We start from the raw sequence: 9642 nt of genomic DNA, 5'->3' as shown, positions 1-9642 counted from the left end.
CTACTTGGATCAACAAGAGTGGTAAAAGGAAAAAGATGATCCAAATATGTATATGGTATCCATGAGTTTAAAGCAATGCACAAGTTGATAATTGAAAGTCAATATTAGGTTCTTATAAATAGGAAATGGCATCAAATCACAACATGCTTCAATTTAGACTAAGTGCAATGCAGAAATTCAAGGCTTGGTTCATTCTTATGCTTCTAACTACTCAACTAGCATCAAAGTACTATTAACTTGGGCATTGATCCTAGTTTAGTGAATTAAGCAAGCTAACAAGCCAAAACTCATCATAGATCCCTAATGCAAATATTAAACAGTCCTACATGAAACATGCTAAACAAGATCCTAATATGCAATGCAAACTACATGAACACTCTTTTTTTGGCAAAATTTTTCAAATTTTTAGGGTTTTTTTATGCCATAGATGAAATGCAATTACTAATATGATTATGCTAAAATTTTGAAATAAGAAAACAAAACACAACATCAAATATTATCTCAAACCCTCCCCCAAACTCAAATCACACAGTCCTCTGTGTGAAAGAAATTTTATAGAGGATTTAAGACTAAAACAAAACACAATATGACATGCAATGGTATTTACAAGGAAGGTGATAGTGTTACCTCATGGATTGTGGAAGAAGCTATCCACATCCTCATTCATGCTCTCCAAAGTGTAGTTGGGGTCTTGTTGCTGACTTGGAGAAGGAGATTGGGGTAACTCGACTATTGCCATCGAATGGTACTCGGACGAGTGCCCGGTCGAGTGGGAGGGTCGATTTGGATGCCGAGTCTCCTTTTCTTCTTCTGTTTTGACTCCCTTGCTTCCCTGATTATGAAAACACCAAAACAAAGATCAAAATACCAAAACCTTAAACAATATGTACAGAGATACCTTAGGAACTTCCTCCCTAGTGAGCTTGTTTAAAGTCATTAAGCTTGACTTTGATGCCTTTTCAGGCTTGGTTTAGAGACCAAGGAGGTGATGAAATCACCGTGGTTCTACTTGATAACCTTGGTGTTCCTTCTTGATCACTACTTCCTTGACACTTGAACCATGTTTCTTCTTAAACTTGAGTCTTGGTCTTGCCTTCTTCAAAGACCTCTTGCTGAGTTGAACTTGAAGATCTTTCACTAAACCAGCTAACACTTGAACTGAATTCTTGAGATGCTGAACTGATTCCTCATGAGATGAGACCTTAGCTTTTGAAGTCTCTTCTTCTCTCAAAACCCCAAAATCAGCCTTATTTTCAATCTTAAATGGTTGACCTCCAATGGTTGGTTGGTTAGATGGATCTATAATATCAAATTTCATGGTCAAACCTTCAGCTATGTTCAACCTTATCAACCCCTCCTTAACATCAATGACTGCTCCTGCTGTGGCAAGGAATGGTCTCCCAAGCAAGATTGGATCCTCTAACTCCTTATCCATCTTTATTATGATGAAATCAGTGGGAATTCTTGCCTTGCCTATCTTGACTAGGAGGCTCTCCAATTTACCAACTACATCCTTGTGTGAACCATCAGCTAGACTTATGTAGAGATTGCTTGGCTTGAATTCAGTGTGTCCAAGCTTTTCTGCTATAGAGTAGGTCATGACACTAACAGATGCTCCAAGATCACACAAGCATTTGTTGAAGTGAAGGTAGCTGATGGAGCAAGGTAGATTGAATGGACCTGGATCTTCAAGTTTTGTTGGAACAATAGCTGTCCCAATCTCCTCTTGATCTCTCCTGTTTTGATTCTGAGCCTTCTGCTTGGATATGTCAAGTAACATGCCTTTGTAGAGAGGATATGGGGCATATTGTTCCAAAGCTGGTCCTCTCTCCTCTTCATTCTTTTCAATGACAACCTCCTGTTGAATGGCCATCACTTCCTTCTTTTCAAACACAACCTCTTCCTTCAAAGCCATCACTTCTTCCTTCTCAATGACTTCCTCTTGTTGTAAAGCTAACTCCTTCTCTTGTTGCAAAGCCAACTCTTCCCTTTTCTCAATAATTTCCCTGAGTTCTTTCAGCTTTTGTGCCTTGAAACGTATTGGGAATGGCAGAGGTGGTTTGTAAGCAGGGGGAATGTACTTAACTGGCTTAACATCTTCTGGGGCAGCAATTCGATCGGTCACTCGAACAGGTACTCGATCGTGTGTTTGGTCGAGCACATGGTCGAGTACTTTGCTGGATTCAGTTTGCTGTGAGAAACCTTTACTCTGGGCTTCAATAAATGATGAATCCTCCCCAGCTTGAACTTCACTGTCTTTGGTGACAGCTTCTTCATGGAGATGAATGGCTTTAACTGCAAAGTCCCTTAGGTGTTGAAGTTGGTATGGCTTAGGAGCAGAAGTAGAAGCAATGCAGCTCTCCATGTACGTGATCTTAGAGCTCAGACTCTCCAACTTGTTATTCAGGTCAGTAGAATAAGAATTCAACGTTTGGTGCAGCTCAGCAAACTTCTTTTCTTCTTCAATCCGCCCATTTGCTTGTCCTAGTAAAAATTGTTGCATCATAGCCCTTAAGTCAGGTGATTGGGCTTGTGAGGTCTGAAACCCTGGAGAGGGATTCAATTCAGCCTAGTATACTGGTTGATGTTGCATGGGTACATAATGGAACATACTGTTGTGGAACATCTTTACTGACTCGAACAGGTACTCGGTCGAGCACACGCTCGAGTTGAAGGTCGAGCTGACTGGGAGGAGAAGACAAATGTATTCGGGTTGTGACTTGATCAGGTACTCGATCAGTAGACGGTCGAGTGGTAGCTCGAGTTGATGGTCGAGTTGGTACCTGAGACTCAACACAGACAAGCAGATGAAATTTCGAGATTAGTAGTGAACAAGGTAGATACAGAACTCAATCTTAGACTTATGTGGATCCTAAATGTCACAAACAAACACTCAAAAGTGACAATGGCGCCAAATTGAAACTTGGCATTTTATGGTGGGTGATGATGAATGAGATGATATGATGTGATGATGAACAGGTGGAATGCAAGGAGTTTCAATTTCCCTTATGTTGTTGTAGTATAAGAGATGTCAATCCTAAATGAGTGAGATGCAAGCAATCAGGACATGCACATTTATCTAAGTCAAGCCAATTATAAAGGATGTTTGTCACTAACAACCTAATGATGAATGTAAAATGCAGAATGTAAAAGCTTATAAAACTAGATGCTAAAAGTAAAGAGAACAGGATGATCTAAACAACAATGCAATGAAACAGAAATAGAAACTATAGTAATGCAAGTAATAAACTAATGCAAGGCAAGTAATGAACAGGAAACTAAATGAATGTAACAGAAAAGCAACTAAAATGAAATAGGAATTGAAACAGGACAAACACAAAGCATAAACAAGAATTCTGGGGATGAGCTCGAGCAAGCACTCGATCGAGTGTGCGATCGAGTACAGGGTCGAGTCAGACAAATGCGAGAAACAGAGCAATGCAAACAAAACAGAGCAAGACAAAAGTAAATCAAACAACGACCAAACAACATGATTTAGACTAAGAAATCAATAGACAAGGAAGGTCTTGAGGAGGGATTCATGGGCTGGACTAATGATTAAGGTCATCTAACTTGGTCAACAAATCTCAATCAACTTGAGCTAATCTCTAGACAATGATCTCCTAGAACATGTTAATCCACTCTCATGGCAAAAACAATCAAGCTCATATATTTCTAGACTTGTTCTCACAAAGCAAAGAACTTATACAAGCAAGCATTAAGCAACAGATCATTTATGTCAAAAATCAAACAAGACATCTAATCTCGTAGCATGCCTAATGATAATCTCTAGATCTAGCCTTATCTTGCAACCTAGACATTGGTTTGATGCAAAGAAGCTTAAAATAAAATCCTACCCTCTCAGTTATAGGATCAGCATAGAGTACATCTAGCCTAGAAGAGATCTATAACAATCAAGCTTGACCTAGCTAAACAAACCTTAACCACAATCCAGCCTAACCCATCCTCAAGATCCTAAGCAACTACTCACAAATGCTAAACATGATGAACAAAGTCATAAACCCAGAAAATAACGAAACTTGCATCATTAGAAAGATAAAGCAGAGATCTACAATATTGAAGAAGGAATCAAACTCGAATTCTTTATACTTTGAGAGTTATTGAACAAACAAGTATGAAGAAATCTCTTGTTTTCTCCTTTAAAAGTAGAACAAAATCTAAGAAATGTAAAAAACAAAAAGCATAAATTCTCAAAAGGGTAAAAACTAAGTTTTTAGATTTTCTCCAAGGTGGCTGCAGGGTACAAGGCTTTATATAGAAAAAGGAGTGGAAGCCCTAAAAATGCTAGAAGACAAAATAGCTAGGCGGCTCGGTCAGCTCGACCAGGTGCTTGGTCGAGTGACCGGTCGAGTTGGCTTTTCTTCTGTTCCCTCCCCTCGGTCGAGTCCTTCTCCGCACACGGTCGAGTGTCTGGTCGAGTGGGTGGTCGAGTGGAACTCCGGACCTTGGTTCTTCAGCTCTAACTCCCTTGCTTTCTCCTCTTCAGCATTACTTCCATGCTCCTTAGGCTCCAAAATCACCTGTTTATGCAAGAAATGATGCAAATGCAATACAACTATACTCTAATGCATGAACAATCCTAAAACTATGCAATAATGGTCAAAAAGGATAGCAAAAGATGCAAAAGATGTGAATATATTAAGGGAAAACAGGGTAAAATATATGAACATCACTTGTTTTTCGAACAGAGCTTTGTACTTCTCAGTAAGCTGCTTCTCAAACCTCACTGGGAATGGTAGAGGAGGCTTGTATGGTGGAGGTATGAACCTCGCAGGTTTATCATCAGAAACAACAGGTTCCTTAACTGCTTCAGGTTCGGACTGCTTCATTGGCTTGATTGGATCTTTGACTGCTTCGACTGGATCCTTGATCTGAGCTTCATCTTGAACAAAATCCTCCCCATCGAATTCCTCACTGTCCGAAGTGATGTCTGGTACTCCTTGCCTGGGCGGCAATGTTTTCCCACTTCTCAGCGTAATGGCATTGGCGAACTCCTTGGGGTTCTGAACAGCCTTCCCTTGGAATTGGCCAGGCTTTGGTGCAGAAGTAGAAGCGGATTGGCCTTCCATTTACCTTATCTTCGAATTCAGAGCTTTAAATTTGACGTTCAGATCATTGTATGAACATTCCATCCTCTGACTAAGGTCGGGAAACTTCTTAGCAGTATCCATAGAACCGCTAGCTTGACCCTGAAGAATTTGTTGCATCATTTGCTTCATTTCTTGGTCAGGAGCTTATGTAGGCGGAATCTGTGGAGATGGAAATCCTGGTGGGGGTCCTGAGGGAGCCTGATAACCATGCTGGAATTGTTGCTTAGGCGCGAATCTCTGATTGTAAGGCACGAAAGGTTTTTGTTGACCTTGTTGTTGTTGTTGTGGAGGGTACACCTGATCTTGCGGATTAGCGACGTTGTTACTTCTGTAAGACAAATTTGGGTTTGCCTTGTATTGGTTTTAACCTTTGTTGTATCCACCTTGATTCTGGACATAGCTGATCTCTTCAGACTGCTCACCCCCCCCATCTGGAACTTGGAAAGGGTCATCCTCAGATACGAAGTGGACGCTCCTCTGCTGACTTAGCAAGATACGGTCTAGCTTCTCATTGACGTTCTTGAGGTCTTTCTTGTACTTCTCCTCAGAACTGGCGCACCTCTAACTGTGCGGTCATAATCTTCATTGTAGTTGCCGTTAGACTGGGCGAGATTCTCAACTAGTTGTCATCCTTCATCAACTTCTTTTTTCAGAAAATTACCGTTTAGAGGCAGTGTCAAGCAGCATGCGGATTTTTGGAAATACACCACGGTATAGAGTGCTCAGCAGTGTCTCGTTGTTGAACCCATGGTGAGGACACTGGCTCTGGTAACCCTTGAAACGCTCCCAGGCTTCACAGAATGATTCTGAGCTCTTCTGAGTATAACTAGAGATGTCATTCCTAAGACGTGCAGTTCTGGCATTGGAGAAGAACTTTGCCAAAAATGATTTCTTGCAGTCATCCCAAGTGGTGATGGATCTTTTGGGAATGTTTTCTCCCATTGATGAGCTTTGTCTCCCGGGGAGAATGGGAATAGGCGCAGCTTGTAACCGTCCTCACTCACTCCATTGATCTTGGTGAGACTGCACAGACAGTCGAATTCATCCAAGTAGTCGAGTGGATCCTCCATAGGCAAACCGTGAAACTTGTTTCCTTGGATCATGGAGATCAGACCAAATTTGATCTCAAAGTTGTTGTTCTGCACGGAAGGAGGGACGATTCCAGCACGCTGAGTATGAGTGTTTGGTGCATCCCCAGGACCAATGTTTCGCGATCTCGGATTTGGTCCATTAGGAGCGTCCATAGTGATGGGTGTGTGATGATCGGCGAGAAGAGGAGCTGTCGTGGTCTTTGTAGCCGATTGATGTCGTCGAGAGAAGGAAGGAGATTTTGATGTCCTCCTGACCTGTTGTGCATGCAAGGTTGCAATCAACAGGTTCTTGAGATGCAAAACAAACAAGCAGAAAACCAAAACAAGTCAGTACTCAGAATGAAAAGTGTAACAGAACTTAATCTTGCAAAGCTTAAAATCTTAAATGTAGCAAAGAGAATCCCAAATGGCAACGGTGCCAAATTGATACTAGGTTTTTGTGTGTCTATCCTAGCAGGTTCAATTAACCTTATGCAATTCCAATACTTAAGGTATCAATCCAGTAGGGAAACTTTACTTATAATTGAGATGCAATTAAAATATCACAAGTTAAGCCAATTCAAAAAGAGTGTTTTTATGTCTAACAATCCTAGAGTGATCAGAATGCAAAACAGAAATGAGTCGCAGAACAAGAAACAAAAATGTATGACAAAAAGCGAACAAGAATAGGTGAAACCGAAAATGATTCTAAGCATGAACAAACAAAACAGTCTCAGGAATGGAATATCAATCAAAAAGATAAAAGTCCTACGGATGGGAGTAATTGATGTTGGTGGAGTATCCTGGTCGACAGAGTGTTTAACATACCACAAGCAAACTATCCCTAAACAATGAACATCACAACTTAGCTAATCCAATCTCTGGGCAAAAGCTACTCAGACTCAACCACTTTCATACCTAGCTCTCGCTAGAGAAACATGGTCGAGCAAGCATGACAAACAAGTTCATTCACGCCAACAAACATCCTAGACAACTAATCTCTTAGGCTAGGAACGCAACTCTCTGGCACTAGTTGGTCAGACATTTCATCAAACACCTTTTGGGTGTGGAAATGTCTCGAACCTAGTTCAAATTGATCAGAGAGAAACTAGTAATTCTACACTACTCCAGAAGGGAATCATACAAATCAAAGCTTAAACACCCTACATCCTAAGATCCGCCACCTAGTCTATCCCATCCCCAAGAACTCTAACACTACTCAGATCCTGAAATCATCACCAAAGATACAATTCCAGAAAACATTGAACAAAGCATAGTAAGATAGATAGAAATGAGAAGAACAACTTTGTAGAAGAAATCCAATGCAAAAACTCAATAAAATCAAAGCTATCTGGATTACAAGCTCGGAGTACGTTTTTGGTGGCTAGGTAACCCTTAGAAAAAAAAGGAGATAAAATTTAAGATGTCTCGGCAAACACTTGACAAAATGTATATATAGTAGTCCAACATGGAAAGCCCTAAAACTTAAAACGACAAGGTAAGGAGTTGGTTTGGGAATCCTCTGAAGTGTGTGAGACCAAGCATCTTTCTTCCCGACATGTGCGATCGAGTCCGTGCGCGTCGAGTGGAATGCAATGTCATCGTGACTTGACCTAGGTGGCTCAAGTGAAGTCGACTCGAACGGATGTGGTGTTGGCTCGAGCGGGTGGCTCAAACAACGTGGCTCGAACGGGGTCGAGTGGTCGTAGAGAGGCTGGCTCGAACGACAGGTTGAAGAGCGGCTCGAACAACGACTCGAACGGCGTCTTGAAGGATGGCTCGAACGACGGCTCGAACAACGACTCGAACGGCGTCTTGAAGGATGGCTCGAACGATGCGTCTTCGACGTCTCCTAGATACCTGAAATACTCCGAAATGCACAATGTATGCAAGAATGATGCAAGAACTACCTAGACATGCAAAGTGTATAGAAAAGACTAGAAAATGATGCAAAACAATCAGTTATCCTAGTTAAATGCATGATAAATATATGCTAAGGAGAGACAAAATATAGACATATCAAAGGGCTTGTGACGATCACGACTAGGAGTATATCTCAAGGACAATGTAATTTCCCAATCCAGATCGGAGAGCCATCGTTTGGTCATTATGATTATAGCTATGGTTCGATGGTTAGGTTATTTTTGGTGTTTCTTCTCATAGCACAATGAGATTATAATTGTTTCGTTGTATATGACTGATTCTTTGGGTTAATCAATCATTTAGTTCATAGATTATTTGATATGTTTGTTTCCTTTGTATCAAATTTACACCGTTTGAAATTTAAAAGCTTTGGTTTTAAAAGAAGACTAACCTCTAGAGAGATCCACCATTAGCAATGATGACTTGATCGTTGATCCATTCGGCAGCGTCACTAGCTAAGAACCCAACAACAGGTGCGATGTCTTTGGTCTCACCGAGCCTACCAAAGAAGTTGAGTGACTTTACTTTCTCTACAATCTCATCGCTCAATCCTGTAAAGAACATGTCAGTGGCGACAGGTCCCGGAGAAACACATTTAACAGTGATATTTTTTCCTTTGATCTCTTTGGCAAGAGTCTCCGGCATGGCTTCTACTGCTGCCTTTGAAGCCGTGTATGAGCCATAACGTGGATTTAAGGATTGGACCAGTGTAGTTGAGAGGAGGATGATCCGGCCACCGCCTCCACGTTTAGCCTGTTCGCAGCTTCTCTAGCGCAAAGAAACGCACCTCTTGTGTTGACACTGTTATCAAGCAAAGAATCTAATAATGAGGAATCACTGAAAAGTTGTGTTTAATTTAGCAATAATTAAACTTAAATTGACCTGATAATGCGATCAAAAAGTTCAACTGATGTGTTTGAGAGAGAGGAATGATTAGGATCGGCTATAGCCGCTGAGTTAACCAAGCAAGGAATGATTACGCACTGCCTCATCAAAAAGTGTCTTCACCTGGATCGGCTCCGAGATATCGGCTTATACCACAATCACACGTGGAATTTTACGGCAACGTCTTCTGAATCATCTTTCTTGGGATGGTTGGCTTTAATCGCTACCGCAACTTTGTCTGCCTGGACGAAACTAGTGGAGTAATTAACAATGATCCTAGCCCCAAACAATCATCTTATTGGTAGCATGAAACCAAAAGAGAAAGATTATGCAAAGTTCTCACAACTATACATTATGGATACCGAATATGAAGTTTGGAACAGAGAATCAGTTTTGAGGTACGTATCAATAATAGTCTCACAATATAATAACATATTTGGTTTAAAAACTATTAAAATGAAAATAGAAAATTGTATTTATTTATTTGGTTTATTTTCATTGCAGTAAATGTAAACACAGTAATGCAAAGGCCGGGAAACAAAATTTGAAAAGGGAAATCATAGAACCTCTCATTAAGATGTTGGATGAAGTCAATCCTTATGTATTTCACTTCAGGGCAGTTAGATATAGGTTTGCGTCTAATGCAAACGAAA

The 9642-nt window shown here is 40.7% G+C and overlaps 1 pseudogene; it reads right to left on the bottom strand.

Moving 5' to 3' along the window:
* LOC104763300 lies at nucleotides 8498-9276 on the bottom strand (annotated as a pseudogene).

The sequence above is a fragment of the Camelina sativa genome, chromosome 18 (assembly GCF_000633955.1).
Source record: "Camelina sativa cultivar DH55 chromosome 18, Cs, whole genome shotgun sequence".
Taxonomy (NCBI): domain Eukaryota; kingdom Viridiplantae; phylum Streptophyta; class Magnoliopsida; order Brassicales; family Brassicaceae; genus Camelina; species Camelina sativa.
Note: the sequence above shows the minus strand (reverse complement) of the source record. Positions and strands in the feature narration are given on the sequence as shown.